Raw genomic sequence first — 18,594 nt, 5'->3', positions numbered from 1 at the left:
AATAAACGTTATGGGGAAAAAGTGACAAAGCAGAGAAGAGTCGTAAAGTTTTGGGTGGAGAGTAGGGGGATACATTTTTAAATTTCGTTTCAAAAATATCAATAAAATTTTAATTTAAATTTATTTGATAACCATCTAAAGGGGTAAAGAAAAAAAAAAAAAAAAAAAAGAAGAGGAGGTAAAGAAAAGAACCAGGGATAAATATTGAGAATAAGCATTCCAACAGAGGGAACAGCAATTGCCCTGAGGCAGGACCATGTTTTGTTTGTTCAGTTAGACATCACTCCTCCTGGCCTCCACTACCTACGGCCTGTTCCTGTCACATTTACTGTCTGTGCTCACCACCTCACACAGTTGCCTTTATTTGAATTCATGTGTGATTCAGAAATACCACCAAATACCTACTATTTGCCAAACAGTAATGCTCTCACCCTGGTGTCAATATGATCTCCTATTTATGGGTGAGGTCAGGAAAGTTCAGAGAAGATAAGTAATTTTTTCCAGGGCAACCATCCCAGGAAAAAGCTGAGCTAGGATTGAAACCCAGGGTTGTCCACCTCCAAACCTCGCTTTTGCAGCCCTGACTCCCACGGTCGGTGGTTGAAGACACTGAGTACATACTTGGGAAAAACACTGATTTCTTTGAAACTCATCTGTAATTCAAGCAACTGGCTCTGAGGACAGCAATGCCTTGAATAATAAAACTTCGGCCAACTATTCCATTAATCACTGTGAATATTAGCCCATTTCATTTCGTAAACCCCTTGTTAGGCAGGGATAGCTACGTCTGTTTTCAGGTGGATAAAGTGAGAATCCAACCAACCTGCTGAAACTCACAGGTCAGCCTGGTTGATGACTGTCTTAGTTTCTGGTTCCCTAATCCCCTCCTCTGGAGTCTGCAAAGCCCTTTGCCCTGGGTTAGGCTTTGCCCTCTGCATCCTTTTTCTGCCCTGGCGGACGGTCACCCCCTGAGCTAAGACCCCTGCACCTAGAGGCCCCTTTGCAGAGCCACTGCATCCCCTAGAAAGGACGCTGGCCCAGTGCTGGCCCCGTGGTGCTTTGAGCTCCCTGGGGGTGACCCTGCCAGGACTGACATCCCAGCCGCCCTGCTCTGTACCCTGCGGTGCTGGGGACCAATCTTTTTCCATGCTTTGAATTCCCACCCACCACTCTCCCTGGCTGGGAGCACCCACCAGCCTAGGCAGCTTGCATTCTATGTACAAAGGGTTCATCAAGATGGCATTTCAGGGAGTTCTCTGGTGGTCCAGTATTAAGACTCCATGCTTTTACTTCCAAGGGCCCAGGTTCGATCCCTGATCTGGGAACTAAGATCCCACAAGCTGCATAGTGCGACCAAAAATTTTTTTTCTTAAGTAAAGGGGGGCCTTCCCTGATGGTCTAGTTGTTAAGAGTCCTCCTGCCAGCACAGGGGACATGGGTTTGATCCCTGGTCTGGGAAGAGCCTCCATGCCATGGACCAGCTAAGCCTGTGAGCCACAACTGCAGAAGCCTGTGCACCCAAGAGCCCATGCTTTGCAACAAGAGAAGCCATTGCAATGAGAAGCCCGAGCACCACAACTAGAGAGTAGCTCCTGCTTGGAGGAGCAAGAGAAAAGCCTGTGTGCACAATGGAGACCTCAGTGCAGCCAAAAATAAATCTTTAAAATATAAAGAGGATTGGCATTAAATAAATAACTCCACATTAAAAAAAAAAAAAAGATGGCATTTGAAATGTAGTAACTGTGTGCAGGTTTTTTGGTTTCTCAACTCAACTGTGAGCTTCTCAGGGTGGGGGCCAAGTTCAGGTCTCTTACTTATTCTCTTAACCCATGGGAGATGTCCTGGCCTGATCAATAATCTTGGAGATGCTGTATTAGTTTTCTAGGGCTCCTGTAACAAATGGACACAATCTGGTGGCTTAAAACAACAGAAACTTATGCTTTCATAGTTCTGGAAGTCACAGGTTCAAAATCAAGGTGTTAGCAGGGCTGGTTCCTACTGGAGGTTCGGAGGGATGGTCTGTTCCATCCCCACTCCCAGCTTTAGGCAGTTACCAGAAATCTTTGGTTTGCAGCTGCCTCACTCCAGTCTCTGCCTCCATCTTCACACAGCCCTCCTGCTGTGTGTCTGACTTCTGTTTGGTCTCTCTCTCTCTCTTTTTTAAACAAACAGCTTTTTTTTAGCATTTTATTTTGTTTTAGTTTTCTATGTTCTTGGCCATACATCATGACATATGGGATCTTAGTTCCCTGATCAGGGATTGCACCCATGCCCCTTGCATTGGAAGCATGGAGTCTTAACCACTGGACCACCAGAGAAGTCACTCTTCAGTCTCTTTTAGGGACGCTGTCATCGGATGTAGGGCCCACCCTAAATCCAGCTTGACCTCATCTTGAGAGTCTTAATTACACTGGCAGAGGATGAGATGGTTAGTTAGCATCACTGACTCAATAGGCATGAATTTGAACAAACTCTGGGAGATAATGAAGGACAGGGGAGGCAGGCATGCTGCAGCCACGGGCTCGGAAAAAGTCAGACACTATTTAGTGACTGAACAACAACAACAGTGTAATCATTTGCAAAGACTCTTTTCCAAGTAAGATTGCATTCACAGGTACTGGGGGTTAGGACTTGGACCTGTCTTTGTAGGGTCACTAATGCAGCACTGGAGTGACTTTAAAGAGACACCCCATATCCAAGGGCAAAGGATAAGCCCCAAAAAGACAGTAGGAGGGGCAAAATCATGTTTAGAATCAAACCTCATATCCCCAGAGACGCTCAGAGGACTCAAAAAACAAACTTTCTGCATGCCAGGACCCAGAGACCCCACAGAGACTGAGACAGAACTGTGTTTGGGTGTCTCCTGAGGAGGTACGGGTCAGCAGTGGACTACTGCAGGGGCAGGGGCTCTGGGTGCAGCAGACCTGGGTATGGCATAAGCCCTCTTGGAGGAGGTCACCATTAACCCACCATAGAGCCGCCAGAACTTACTTACCTAGGACTGGGAAACAGACTCTTGGAGGGCACAAACAGAAACTTGTGCACACTGGGACATAGGAGAAAGGAGCAGTGACCCCACAAGAGACTGACCCAGACTTGCCCGTGAGTGTCCAGGAGTCTCTGGCGGAGGCGTGGGTCAGCGGTGACCTGCTGCAGGGTTGGGGGCACTGAGTGTAGCAGTGTGTGCATGGGACCTTTTGAAGGAGGTCGCCATTATCTTCATTACCTCCACCATAGTTTGGCCTCAGGTCAAATAACAGGGAGGGAACACAGCCCCGCCCATCAACAGAAAATTGGATTAAAGATTTACTGAGCCTGGCCCCGCACCTCAGAACAAGACCCAGTTTCCCCCTCAGTCATTCTCTCCCATCAGGAAGCTTCCATAAGCCTCTTATCCTTCTCCATCAGAGAGCAGACAGAATGAAAACCACAGTCACAGAAAACTAACCAATCTAATCACATGGACCACTGCCTTGTCTAGCTCAATGAAACTGTGAGCCATGCTGTGTAGGGCCACCCGAGACGGATGGGTCATGGTGGAGAGTTCTGACAAAATGTGGCCCACTGGAGAAGGGAATGGCAAGCCACTTCAGTATTCTTGCATTGAGAACCCCATGAACAGTATGAAAAAATAAAAAGATAGGACACTGAAAGATGAACTCCCCAGGTCAGTAGGTGCCCAATATGCTACTGGAGATCAGTGGAGAAATAACTCCAGAAAGAATGAAGAAATGGAGCCAGAAAAAAACAAAAACTCACAGTTGTGGATGTGACTGGTGATAGAAGCAAGGTCCGATGCTGTAAAGCGCAATATTGCATAGGAACCTGGAAAGTTAGGTCCATGAATCAAGGCAAACTGGAAGCGGTGAAACAGGAGATGTCAAGAGTCAACATCGACCTTTTAGGAATCAGCAAACTAAAATGGACTGGAATGGGTGAATTTGACTCAGATGGCCATTATATCTATTACTGTGTGCAAGAATCCCTTAGAAGAAATGGAGTAGCCATCATAGTCAACAAGAGAGTCTGAAATATAGTACTTGGATGCAGTCTCAAAAACGACAGAATGATTGTTCATTTCCAAGGCAAACCATTCAATATCACAGTAATCCAAGTCTATGCCCTGACCAGTAATGCTGAAGAAGTTGAAGACCTACAAGACCTTCTAGAACTAGCACCCAAAAAAGATGTCCTTTTCATTATAGGGTACTGGAATGCTAAAGTAGGAAGTCAAGAAACACTTGGAGTAACAGGGAAATTTGGCCTTGGAGTATGGAATGAAGCAGGGCAAAGGCTAACAGAGTTTTGCCAAGAGAACACACTGGTCATAGCAAACACCCTCTTCCAACAACACAAGAGAAGACCATCACCAGATGGTCGATAGTGGAATCAGATTGATTATATTCTTCGCAACCAAAGATGGAGAAGCTTTATACATTCAGCAAAAACAAGACTAGGAGCTGACTGTGGCTCAGATCATTAACTCCTTATTGCCAAATTCAGACTTAAATTGAAAAAGTAGGGAAAACCACTGGGCCATTCAGGTATGACCTAAATCAAATCCCTTATGATTATACAGTGGAAATGAGAAATATATTCAAGGGATTAGATCTGATAGACAGAGTGCCTGAAGAACTATGGACAGAGGTTCATGACATTGTACAGGAGATAGGGATCAAGATCATCCTCAAAAAAAAGAAATGCAAAAAGGCAAGATAGTTGTCTGAGGAGGCCTTATAAACAGCTATGAAAAGAAAAGAAGCGAAAAGCAAAGGAGAAAAGGAAGGATATATCCAGTTGAATGCAGAGTTCCAAAGAAGAGCAGGGAGAGATAAGAAAGCCTTCCTCAGTGATCAGTGCAAAGAAATAGAGGAAAATAATAGAATGGGAAAGACTAGAGATCTCTTCAAGAAAATTAGACCAAGGGAACATTTCATGCAAAGATGGGCTCAATAAAGCACAGAAGTGGTATGGACCTAACAGAAGCAGAAGATATTCAGAAGAGGTGGCAATAATACACAGAAAAACTATACAAAAAAGATCTCCATGACCCAGATAATCATGATGGTGTGATCACTCACCTAGAGCCAGACATCCTGGAATGTGAAGTCAAGTGGGCCCCAGGAAGCATCACTACCAACAAAGCTAGTGGAGGTGATGGAATTCCAGTTGAGCTATTTCAAATCCTGAAAGATGACGCTGTGAAAGTGCTGCACTCAACATGCCAGCAAATTCGGAAAACTCAGCAGGGGCCACAGGACTGGGAAAGGTCAGTTCTCATTCCAGTCCCAGAGAAAGGCAATGCCAAAGAATGCTCAAACTACTGCACAATTGAAACTACTCATCTCACATGCTAGCAAAGTAATGCTGAAAATTCTCCAAGCCAGGCTTCAACAGTACATGAACCGTGAAGTTCCAGATGTTCAAGCTTGTTTTAGAAAAGGCAGAGGAACCAGAGATAAAATTGCCAACATCTGTTGGGTCATCAAAAAAGTTAGAGTTTCAGAAAAACATCTACTTCTGCTTTATTAACTCTGCCAATGCTTTTGTGTGTATCACAACAAACTGTGAGAAATTCTTAAAGAGATGGGAATACCAGACCACTTGACCTGCCTCCTGAGAAATCTGTATGCAGGTCAAGAAACAACAGTTAGAACTGGACATGGAACAACAGACTGGTTCCAAATTGGGAAAGGAGTACATCAAGGCTGTATGTTGTCACCCTGCATATTTAACTTATATGCAGAGTACATCATGAGAAATGCTGGACTGGATGAAGCACAAGCTGGAATCAAGATTTCCGGGAAAAAAATCAATAACCTCAGATATGCAGATGACACCACTCTTATGGCAGAAAGCAAAGAACTAAAGAGACTCTTGATGAAAGTGAAAGAGGAGAGTGAAAAAGTTGTCTTAAAACTCAACATTCAGAAAACTAAGATCATGGCATCTGGTCCTATCACTTCATGGCAAATAGATGGGGAAACAGTGGAAACAGTGACAGACTTTATTTTGGGGGCTCCAAAATCACTGAGGATGGTGACTGCAGTCATGAAATTAAAAGACGCTTGGCTCCTTGGAAGAAAAGCTATGACCACCCTAGACAGCATGCTAAAAAGCAAAGACATTACTTTGCCAACAAAGGTCTGTCTAGTCAAGGCTATGGTTTTTCCAGTAGTCATGTATGGATGTGAGAGTTGGACTATAAAGAAAGCTGAGTGCCAAAGAATTGATGCTTTCCAACTGTGGTGTTGGAGAAGACTCTTGAGAGTCCCTTGGACAGCAAGGAGATCCAACCAGTCCATCCTAAAGGAAATCAGCCCTGAATATTCATTGGAAGGACTGATGCTGAAGCTGAAACACCAATACTTTGGCCACCTGATGCGAAGAACTGACTCATTTGAAAAGACCCTGATGCTGGAAATGATTGAAGGCAAGAGGAGAAGGCGATGACAGAGGATGAAATGGTTGGATGGCATCACCAACTCAATGGACATGAGTTTGAGTGAGCTCCGGGAGTTGGTGATAGACAGGGAAGACTGGCGTGCTGCAGTCCATGGGGTCGCAAAGAGTCAGACACAACTGAGTGACTGAACTGAACTCAACTGAGTCCGCCCACTGCAGATGGAGAAACACAGGCCCAGAAGAGAAGGGATTTTCTCAGGGTCCCAAGGGCAGCTTGCTCTCCAGATGCTAAGTCAGAGCTCTGTCGCCCTCCCATATTGGCCTGAATTCCCGAGACTCTCTGGGAAAGCCTTCAGTGAAAAACCGTCTGGAGACTGACTGTCTGGGCTTCAGGGGAGCCTGCCCTTTCCTGCGCAGAGTGGCTGAGAATGTGATCAGAGAGGGAGTTTCCTTTCCCATTGGCTCTGTGCCTGGGGCCTGGCGGGGCTGGCATACAGACCCTGCTCTGCTCCTCCTCCCGCCTGCTCTCACAGTCACTGCTCCCTCCCTTCTCTTGCAGGCCTGGACACCATGGGGAGAGGAGAGGGACATGGTCCTTCTGACCTCAGTGTCAATTTCTTTCCAGGAGACAGCTCCTGCCCTCCCTGGAGAGAGATGAGAACATTGCATAGAATTTAAACCTGTAACTGACTCTGAATACCTGATTCCTAGCGGCTGTAGAGCATCGTGATTAGGATTCTGGCCTCAGAATTCAGACAGCCCGGCCTAGGTTCAAGCCCCTGCCCTGCCGTTTGCTGAATGTGTGGCCTTGGACACACTCTTAATTCCTCCAAGTCTTGCTTCTCTCAGTGGGAAGAGAGGGGCAAAGGTAGACAGACCTCCCGAGTTACTGAAAGGATGAACATGAGCACAGTAGGCTCTTATCCCAAAGTCTGTACTGACATCAGGAGAGATGACTACTGTCCCCATGTGTGACCTGGAGTGTCACTGGACCTCGGGCTACAAATACAGTCAAACGTCAGCTGTGATCTAATTCATATGACCTCTAGATCTCAACTTTTCCTGGAAGCCTCTCTTCTCCCCAGGGTTTTGCTTTTCTGGCTAAATCACAACTCAAGTCCACACCAGTAGGGAATGGCCATGGGTCATATTAAGCCAATCCCAATTTTAAGAAATTCCAAGACAGAAAGATAGGGAGAGTCGTTTTTAGTCTGACATCATCTAATTCAGTGCTGGCCAGGATGGTGACTTCAATTTCTTGCCTTAATAAAATAACCTATGAGCAGGCCCTGATGCCTGTCGTGGAGACCAAATCCTGTTGATAGACCATTTCTTCTGATGCATCCTCACTGCCTGACAGCAGCCTGAGATCTGGGGGCCAGGCTGCTGGTGAGGGCTTTTGGGGTCCTGAGCAGTATGTCACAGTGCCCATCATGGCAGGAAGGAGCAAGGGGCTTTCTCCTTCTGTCCCAGGAGACTTCTTAGTCTCTACATATCCACCTACCCGCTAGCCAGCAACCCTTGTGCCCTGCGCAGGGTGGGATGTGAGTCTGTGTTGTTCTGTGTCAGGCCAAACATTACCTTCCTTCCTATGGAATTTTAGAATCTAGACCGAGACTTTAGAACCTCAGACGTCAGCCTCCCAGTCGCCCAGCTTTGGGCCTCACCCTGCCAGCCCTTCCTTGTGGCCACATGAAAGAGTTCAGATCCATAGACAGAAAGATCTGGTGTCAACATCTTTCCTGGCAAGGTGACAGGGACCTGGCGGAGACTGTCTTGACAAACAAAAACTCCATTTGCTGTGTTTGTTCAGCCGGAGTTCCACGACAGCAAGTCCTTTCTCTCTGTGCCCTCTGACCTCTCCCCAGCTCCTTCTTCCCTCCTGGCCAGGCCCTGTGAACTTGATGTCATGCCTCAAACCTGCTGCCCCCAAGGACTGAGTTTGGTGTGCAGCTCCACCAGCTTTGCTCATGAACAAGCTATGAGCGGCTGGAGCTCCCTGGAGTGCCGCTGGATAACTTCCTCCATCTCGCTAGATTGGAACCACATGGACCATGAACTGTGGGATTTAGGTCACTCTGAGTCAACAAAGGTTCACTGTGCTAAAAGCGAATTGCCAAGGAGAAAAGATGACACAGAGGCAGGCCCCGCCCCAGTGTCTGAAAGAAAGGGGCACAAAGATGGGAGAACGCAGTCTCATTTCTTCTGAAGCTCACTCCAGGCGAGGGCAAGACCAAATATATTTCCCATGGGTGGCCTTTTTGAGGTCAAGGGCAGTCTAAAAAAACAAATCTGCAGGACTAGGGAGAGAATAAGGCTTGTATCCAAACCAACAGCCAAGGACACAAAGGACTCTTCAGTTCCTAGGATCTCAGAATCACAGAATGTTAGAGTCTAAGGATCATAGAATCATAGCCAAAAAAAAAAAAAAATCCTGGCTCCTACAATGGGCTTCCCAACTTTCACAGATGGGGCGGGAGTCTGGCAGTTTCAGCGGGAAGCCCAACAGGCTTCTTACTCATTTCTGAAGGCTAAGGGTCCACCCAGTAGAAGACACTCCCTGTGGAAGACACTAAGATGAAGTGATGGGGATCCCCTTCCAGCTAGAGCCCAACTGCCCAGCTTTGCAGGTAAAGTGCAGAGTAGGCAGACTCCAGTGGCCCCTGGACTTTCATCTTTGGCCACAGTAGTTCTTCCTGTAGACACTCTCCCACCCCTACTAGTGCCTTGGAGACATCAACAAAAGTCCCAGGTGAGATGACACCACCCCAGCCAAACAAGAGGGCAAGTTCTGGTGCCAGGAGGACCAGCTCTCTGCTAGGGATGTAAGAAGATGCTCAGAGGGCATCTCCCTAAGTCCCAGCTCTAGAGAGGGCAGCAGACATCCTGAAACAGTCTTCTGTTGGAGCAGAGTGGGCGGTTCAGCCAGGGACCTGCAGAGCCGCAGGGCACCCAGATCCACACACACACACACACACACCCACCTTGGAGGATCAGCTGCTTGGCAAACAGGCTACTTTGCAAAACGCTACCCAGGTGATCTGTGAGCCAAATCGGCAGACCCCAGCTCTTAGACCCCTGACCCTCCTCATGGAGGACAGTCATGAGTTGATTTGTCCAGAAGAGCCCCCCTGCCCTTCCCTGGGCTATAGGGACCTTATTTCTTCCTCTCTTCAACCTGAGGGCTTTGGTGAGGACTTTTGGAAACAGCACGTTGTTTTCAGTATGGAAGAGGGAATGTGACCTGGGCTGGGGAACTTGATGGTGACAGTCCTCTGGCCACAGGGACCAGCAGGACATGGGACGCAGGGTAACCCAGAGAGCTCTTTCCAAGGAATCTTCTTCTTGAATCTGGTGAGAAAACGCTCTTCCATCTGCACTGCAGGAACCAGAAAGACCTAAAGAAGAATAGACCTGAGGCTGTGTTCTCTCAGTTACAGGAAAAAAAAAAACAAACAATCTATGGACTTCCTGGGTGGTCTGTGGTTAATAATACACCTCTCAATGCAGGGGACACAGGTTCCATCCCTAGTCTGGGAAGATTACTCATGCTGCAGGACAACAAAGCCTGTGTGCTGCAACTCCTAAGCCTGTGATCTGAAGCAAGGGAAACCACTACAGTGAGAAGCCCACACACTACAACTAGAGAATAGCTCCTGCTTGCAACAACTAGAGAAAGTCCACACACAGCAATGAAGGCCCAGCACAGTCCAAAAAAAAAAAAAAAAAAAAAAGCCCCCCTGCAATAGGACAGAATGAGGTTGGAGCCTGCCCCTTCTCCCCTCTGAGGGAAGCCCAGAGTTTGGGGAAAGGAAAGAGTGAGTGAGAGACCATGACCACCTATGATGGACTCCTGGTCTCAGGGCCTGCAGTTCCCGCAGCTGCCTGACACCCTGTAGGTTTTCCTTTGGTTCTGTGAGTGATTAGCACATCAGCAGCTCTGAAACATTCTCTCTATGACCCAGCTCACATGGCAATTCAGAACACACACACACATACGTGTGCATTATGATTGTATGTATATCATTTTCATGAAACAATATGTAAGCCCTTATGCTGTATGATACATTCTGATACTTTCCATTCTATGCCATGTCATTTTCCTTTACTACTAGTTGAGATCCATTAAATTGATTTCATGATACACAAAAAGGGTTGTGACCTGCTATATAAAAATAACCAAGCCAGATCAAAAGATCCTTCCAATGGATCCCTGTTTTTGCCAACACTAGTTCAGGTTGTATTTGTCACTTGCAACCCAAGAAAAGACTGACTAAATTCACTCCTCTGGCATGCCCTCTGCTCCCATTCCAGCCGCACCCATCCCTGGCCAGGCTTCCATAAGGAGCTAACTTTGCCAACTCACTTACTCACTCAGCTATGCAATGAATCCACCCTGGGTTCTGACCCTAGCCCTGGCACTTAGCAGTGGCATCAGATCTCGGGTGAGGGCCTCCACCCACCAGCCTCAGTCTGGGCGACTATGAACTAGGCTTGCGTCCCCTGCCTCTTAGAGGGAGCATGTGAATCAAATGAGACCCTGTGTGAAACGCTCAGACAGGGCTGCACGTGTGGAGGACGCTCTGCCGTGGCCATCCCCATCCTCCAACCCCACCAGCACAAAAATCTCGTTTTAGTGTGAGTTCAGAGAATGAGGGAGAAACACCCCTTCAAGAGTTTCTCAAGGACGTCCCTGGTGGTTCAGTGGTAAAGGGTCTGCCTGCCAACGCAGGAGACCTGGGTTCAATCCCTGATCCAGGAAGATCCCACATGCCATGGAGCAACCAAGCCTGTGCACCACAACTATTAAGCCTGTGCTCTAGAGCCCGAGAACGGCGAACTACTGACGTCCGGGTGCCCTTGAGCCAATGCTCAGCACCTAGAGAAGCCTCAGCCATCAGAAGCCCACACCCACCACAACTAGAGAGCAGCCACTGCTTGCCACTGATAGAGAAAAGCCCCTGTGGCAACAAAGGCCCAGCACAGCCTAAATTAATATATTGTGGGCTGTGTGCTAAGTCGCTTCAGTCATGTCTGACTCTTTGTAGCACTGTGGACCGTAGCTCGCCAGGCTTCTCTGTCCATGGGGATTCTCCAGGTAAGAATACTGGAGTGGGTTGCTATGCCCTTCTCCAGGGGACCTTCCTAACCCAGGGTTTGAACCCGCGTCTCTTATGTCTCCTGCATTAGCAGGTGGGTTCTTTACCACCAGTGCCACCTGGGAAGCCCAAGTTAATATATATATAATTATATATATATATATAAAAGAGTTTCTCGTATCTTCCATGAATGGAAAGTCCTGTGTATGTGAAAAGGGTAACAGCACAAGAGTAACTGTTGACAATTCTTCCCTCCGTCCAGATAAACCTGTTTTACACCCGTAGGAAGTGGGTGAAATGGTGCTGGAGAGTTATTAGGACAGGCAGCCAGGGCCTGGAGCCCAGGGGTCCCAGGGCCAAGTTCAGTGACCCTCTCTCCCCTGAGACCGCTGCTTTCCTGCTCTGACGAGAACTGGACTCAGCTTCCTGGCAGAGCAATGAGGGTGGAGATGGTACTTTTGCTACATTTGGCAAAGTGGTCTCAGACAGCTTTTATTCCAACTATCCTAAATGCCAGGGAGACAGGCAGCGATTCCTGGAATCCAAGGATTTGGGGGTTAGAGTGTTCCTTGGTCCCCTTCTCCTCCCCTCATGCCAGGGACTGTCACTGCCCCAGCCAGGGACAATGGAACTGCCAAAGGGTGCCTTTCGGGGCCATGAACATGGAGTCACAGTTTGGGATTATTATAACCTTGGGCCTGAGAGTCCTGCTCTGAGCCACCCAGTGGGATTCGGGTTGCTGACTCTCCTGTCCTGGGTTGGAGGAGGAGCCAGTAAATACCTGTTGCTCTTGTTCAGTTGCTAAGTCATGTCTGACTCTTTGCGACCCCATGGACTGCAGCATGCCAGGCTTCCCTGTCCTTCACCATCTCCTATAGTTTGCTCAAACTCATGTCCATGGAGTCTGTGATGCTATTCAACCATCTCATCCTCTGTCATCTCCTTCTCCTCCTGCCTTCAATCTTTCCCAGCATCAGAGTCTTTTCCACTGAGTCAGTTGTTCGCATCAGGCGGCCAAAGTATTGGAGCTTCAGCTTCAGCATCAGTCCTTCCAATGTATTCAGGGTTGATTTCCTTTAGAATTGGCTGGTTTGATCTCCTTGCAGTCCAAAGGACTCTTAAAAGTCTTCTCCAGCACTACCATTCAAAAGTTAGCAGCTGGGCTGGGCCATTTTCCAATAGCTCAGGGTGGGGAGGGAGCCCCTGTGTTCAGCTTAGGCCCTCGCCTAACAGAGAACCCCAAAGAGCCTAGAGTAGCGTGTCCTTTGGGAGCTCTCACACCTTCACCATTTCTCAGAGTACCGTTCAGAGTCATTAAGTACATTCACATCACCACCATCCATTCACAGAACCCTTTCCATCTGCAAAACTAAACTCTGTCCCCATTAAACAACAACTTCCCCTTCCCGTCTCCCCACCTGGTAACCAGCATTCTACTTCTGTCTCTATGAATTGGACTACTCTAGGTGAAATAGGAGGGAAGGGGGCAGGGTACAAACTCGAAAAGAATGACATAGCCCAAGGACATGACATAAACTGATTAGAACCAAATAAATTCAAAATGGCAGACAGGTCAGCTTCCACTAGACCTTGAGCCTCAGTATAAACTCATTGTAACACATCAGCAAGCCAAATGCTACACCCACCAGCACCATGACAATTCTGAGGCCACCCATCAAAGGCCAAAAAGTGGCCCAATTCCTGGAAGTCCCAGCCCCTTCCCCAAAATTGTTGGAATAATCTATTATCCCACTGATTAGCCTATGAGATTACCCACCCTGATAACCCATAGCCTTGAAGTGCTCTGGCCTTCTGAGATGGCCCACACTTTGTCCATGGAGTGTGTTTCTCTCTAAATAAATCCACTTCTTACCCATCACTTTGTCTCTCTCTGAATTCTTTCTGCAGTGAGACAGCAAGGACCTCTGAGCTTCATTAAGTCCTGAAACCAAGTGTGTGATCTCAGTCAAAAGACCGTAAGTTCAAGTCCCGATCTGAGTTACGTAGTTTCATTGGGACCTCATCAAAGTGGAATTGTGCTGTATTTGTCCCTCACTTATTTCACTGAGCATAATGTTTCCGAGGCTCATCCATGTTGTAGCATGTGTCAGAATTCCCTCCCCTTTTAAAGGTTAAATTATATTCAAGTGTGTGTGTGTGTGTTTGCTTTCCTTGTGTTGTCAATCCAAATTCATGTGCCCAAAGAAATACGAGGTCAAACAAACTGAAACATTGGAGTTTGGAGCAGAGAAAAGTTTACTGCAGGTCTGAGCAAGGAGGATGGGTGGTTCATCCTCAGAAATCCAAACTCCCTGATGGTTTCTGGGGGAAGTTTTTAAAGGCAAAACTGGGGGGAGGGTTGCAGGGTGGGTGGCCTCCCTCTGATTGGTTGGTGGGAGGTAACAGGGTGGGGCTCCAGGAATCTCAGGCAGCAGCCTTCTGATTCCATCCAGGCTGGGGTCTCAGCGCTTGTGCAGACCTGAAGTCACCATTGGCCATGTTGGTGGGGGCCCACTCCAGTAGAAGAACTCAGAGTTGTCTGTTGGATTAAGCAAATCCCTTGAGGAGAAACTAGGACTCTTTCTTACTGCTGCACTATTATTGTTTCTTGACTGCTTTCTCTTTGTTTCTGCGTTCCCTCCCTCCTAATTAGTAGTCTAATAACTAATCTGCCCTTTGGACCTCAGGGAAGATTTAGGAGACTGAAGACTTTTTCCTATAAATAAGAAATAGGGGACACAGAAAGGCTTTTGTACCCAGAAGTGTCCCTTAGGGTCCTGTTTGGTTTCAATCCTCCCCTTTTCTTTCAGTCTCAAGGATAACAGGTGTGGGACAAGAAAGAGAATAATTTTTTTTTGGATAGAGAGGTTGATCGTAAACTTGGCAGAGGAACTCAGTTTTAGGGAGGACTTTGTTTTACATGGACACTTGCTTGCTTCCATCCTTTGGCTACTGAGAATTACACTGCTATGAATGTGGCTGTACAAATATTTCTGAGTTCCTGCTTTCAATTCTTTTGGGTGTATTCCCAGAAGTGGAATTGCTGGGTCAAATGATAATTCTATTTTTACTTTTTTTGGTAGAGCTTCCATATTGTTTTCCACAGCAGCTGTACCACTTTACATGCCCATCAGTAATATACGAGTGTTCAATTTCTCCACATCCTTGCCAACAGTCATTTTTTAAAAAATTTTATTTATTTATTTATGGTCACACCAAGCAGCTTCTGGAATCTTAGTTCCGCAACTATGGATTGAACCCAGGCCCTCAGCAGTGAAAGCACATTCTTAACCATTGGACCACCAGGGAATTCTCCCTCATTTTCTTTATTTTAAAAATAATAACCATGCTAATGATTGCGAGGTATCTAGGGAGACGTCATGTGGTGGTGACAGGGAGCCCAGCTCTCCCCCAGCTCACCACCAGAACCTGGGACTCTAGTGAGTGCAGGAGGGATGGGGCAGGATGCTACTCAGAGGATCCTGTATAAGATCTAGTCCACGTTCAATTTCTCCCAATAATCAGAACGCACGAGCCTGTTACCTGAAAACTAGGGTCACCTCTTGGTTCATGTTGAGCCAACAGATACAACCAAACCAGAGATCAGGAAAGTGAAAGTGAAAGAGATCAGAGGAAGGAAAGATTTATTACTTACAGTAAGTAAAGAGAACCCCCCCAAAAAAAAAAATAAAAAAAAAAAAAAGAGAACCCCAGAGATCTTTCTGAAAGCAGTGTCTTCCTGAACATGAAAATTAGGGAAGTTTTAAGCTAAGGTACATGAATATTCACTCAGAGGCTTGAGCAGGGGAGAATTCAGCATAGCACTGGGGCAAAGGTTGACAAACCAGTCCATCCTAAAGAAAATCAGTCCTGAATATTCATTGGAAGGACTGATGTTGAAGTTGAAGCTGTAATACTTTGCCCACCTGATGTGAAGAGCTGACTCATTGGAAAAGACCAAGACCAATTTTGCTGGGCAAGATTGGAGGCAGGAGGAGAAGGGGATGACAGAGGATAAGATGGTTGGATGGCATCACTGACTCAATGGACATGAGTCTAAAGAAGCTCTGGGAGTTGGTGATGGACAGGGAAGCCTGGTGTGCTGCAGTCCATGGGATTGCAAAGAGTAGGACATGACTAAGAGACTGAACTAAATTGAACTGAAAGGTTGACAGACCTCTAGTTGATTCATGTCAGTCAGTTCAGTTTGCGTCAGAAGGGTCAGCATCACCATTCTGTCTTCCATGTGGGAAGGGGGCTTAGTGCCTGCAACACTCAAAGATATATTATTATGAAAATTCCTTGAGGAGAAACTGAGACTCAGTTTTATTGATAAACTATTGTTTCTTGCTTGCTTTCCGTTGTTCCTGCAGTCCCTCACTTTCCTTAAGATCATTGATTACTGAGAACTGTTTAAGGGCAAGTATTGCAGCTAGGCTTACATCACAGAATGGCTTAGGCCAAACTGGTTTCTCTTACATCAGAAAAGCCATTCCTGGTTGTCATCTCTGGGGACTCCGTAACTTATCTGCTTGCTTACAATTCCATGACTTCTGGCTCTATTCCTTTAGAAAATTTAACTTGGTATCCCCTCAAAAAAAAATCTCCACCAGTTCACCCAGTTCACCTAGTATATTAGATTGGAAGTTAAAAAAGGAAGCTGGCCTTTGTAAAAACATCACAACTTCACTGAGATAAATTCACATATCATACCATTCACTCATAAGATGAACAAGTCGGGGGTGTTTGTATGATCATGGATTGTGCAGGCGTCACACTCTCTAATTCCAGAACACTCTCATCATCCCCAAAGGAAACCTGATACCCGTGAGCAGTCTCTCCCCACTCCTCCCTTATGCCTCCCTGGGCAACCACAAGTCCACTTCGGTCTCTACACATCTGCCTCTTCTAGACATTCCGTATAAATGAAATCAGACACCAATATGAGCAAAGGATGAGATGCCCTGAGCACCTGTCACATTTGCCTGCACAACATCCTCTCTTGGTCTTTTCTGGGATCAGTGCCCTTTCTGTTGAGTAATTACCTCTCCTCCACCCCACATAGTGCTGGTGGGTGTTCTGACCAAAAAATCTCACCTTCATGCCCATCACCCCGTTGTAACCTGAATGTCTGTGTATGCACCCTGCCAACATTCACAAATTGGAATTCTGCATCCAATGTGAGGTTATTAGGGGCAGGGCTTTTGGGGGGTGACTAGGTCATAAGATGAAGGAGATGCTGGTTCAATCCCTGGGCTGGGAAGATCCCCTGGAGAAAGAAATGGCAACCCAATCCAGTATTCTTGCCTGGAGAATCTCATGGACAGAGGAGTGTGTTGAGCTATAGTCCGTGGGGTCGCAAGGAGTCAGACACAGCTGAGCAGCTGAGCAGGTCACAAGGATAGAGCCCTCCAGAATGAGATTTGTTGTTGTTCAGTCACTCAGTTGTGTCCAACTCTTTGTAACCCAATGGACTGCAGCACGCCAGGCTTCCCTGTCCTTCACCATCTCCTGGAGCTTGCTCAAACTCATGTCCATTGAGTCGGTAATGTCATCCAATCATCTCATCCTCTGTTGTTCTTTTCTCCTCCTGCCTTCAATCTTCTTAGCATCAGGGACTTTTCTAATGAATTGGCTCTTCGCATCAGGCGGCCAAAGTATTGGAGCTTCAGCTTCAGCATCAATCCATCCAACGAATATTCAGGATTCATTTCCATTAGGATTGACTGGTTTGATCTCCTTGCAGTTCAAGGGACTCTCAAGAGTCTTCTCCAACACCATGGCTCAAAAGCATCAAGTCTTCAGCATTCAGCCTTCTTTATGGTCCAACACTCACATCCATATATGACTACTGGAAAAACCACAGCTTTGACTAGATGGACCTTTGTTGGTAAAGTGATGTCTCTGCTCTTTAACATGCTGTCTAGATTTGTCATAGTTTTTCTTCCAAGGAGTAAGCGTCTTTTAATTTCGTGGCTCCAGGCACCGTATGCAGTGATTTTGGAGCCCAAGAAAATAAAGTCTGTCACTGTTGTTATTGTTTCCCATCTATTTGCCATGAAGTGATGGGACCAGATCAGATGCTGTGATCTTTTTTGAAATGTTGAGTTTTAAGCCAGCTTTTTCATTTTCTTCTTTCACCTTCATCAAGAGGCTCTTTAGTTCCTCTTTGCTTTTTGCTATAAGGGTGGTTTCATTTGTATATCTGAAGTTATTGATATTTCTCCTGGAAATCCTGATTCCAGCCTGTGCTTCATCCATTCTGGCATTTTGCATGATGTACTCTGCATGTAAGTTAAATAAGCAGGGTAGCAATATACAGCCTTGACATACTCCTTTCCCAATTTGTAAACAGTCCATTGTTCCATGTCCAGTATTAACTGTTGCTTCTTGACTTGCATACAGGTTTTGCAGGAGGCAGGTCAGGTGGCCTGGGATTCCCATCTCTTTAAGAATTTTCCATAGTTTGTTGTGATCCACACAGTCAAAGGCTTTAGCGTAGTCAATGAAGCAGAAGTAGATGTCTTTCTGGAATTCTTTTGCTTTATCTATGATCCAGTGGATACTGACAATTTGATCTCTGGTTCCTCTGCCTTTTCTAAATCCAGCTTGAACATCTGGAAGTTCTCAGTTCACATACTGTTGAAGCCTGGCATTTAGAATTCTGAGCATTACTTTGCTAACATGTGAAATGAGTGCAATTGTGCAGTAGTTTGAACATTCTTTGGCATCGTCCTTCTTTGGGATTGAAATGAAAACTGATCTTTTCCAGTTCTGTGGCCACTGCTGAGTTTTTCACATTTGCTGACATATTGAGTGCAGCACTTTAACAGCATTATCTTTTAGGATTTGAAATAACTCACCTGGAATTCCATCACTTCCACTAGCTTTGTTCGTAGTGATGTTTCCTAAGGCCCACTTGACTTCACATTCCAGGATATCTGGCTCTAGGTGAGTGATCACACCATCATGGTTATCTGGGTCATTAAGATCTTTTTTGTATAGTTTTTCTGTGCATTCTTGCCACCTCTTCTTAATATCTTCTGCTTCTGTTAGGTCCACACCATTTCTGTCCTTTATTGTGCCCATC

This window comes from Dama dama, chromosome 22, assembly GCF_033118175.1.
Source record: "Dama dama isolate Ldn47 chromosome 22, ASM3311817v1, whole genome shotgun sequence".
NCBI lineage: Eukaryota > Metazoa > Chordata > Mammalia > Artiodactyla > Cervidae > Dama > Dama dama.
This window is presented reverse-complemented; position numbering follows the sequence as displayed.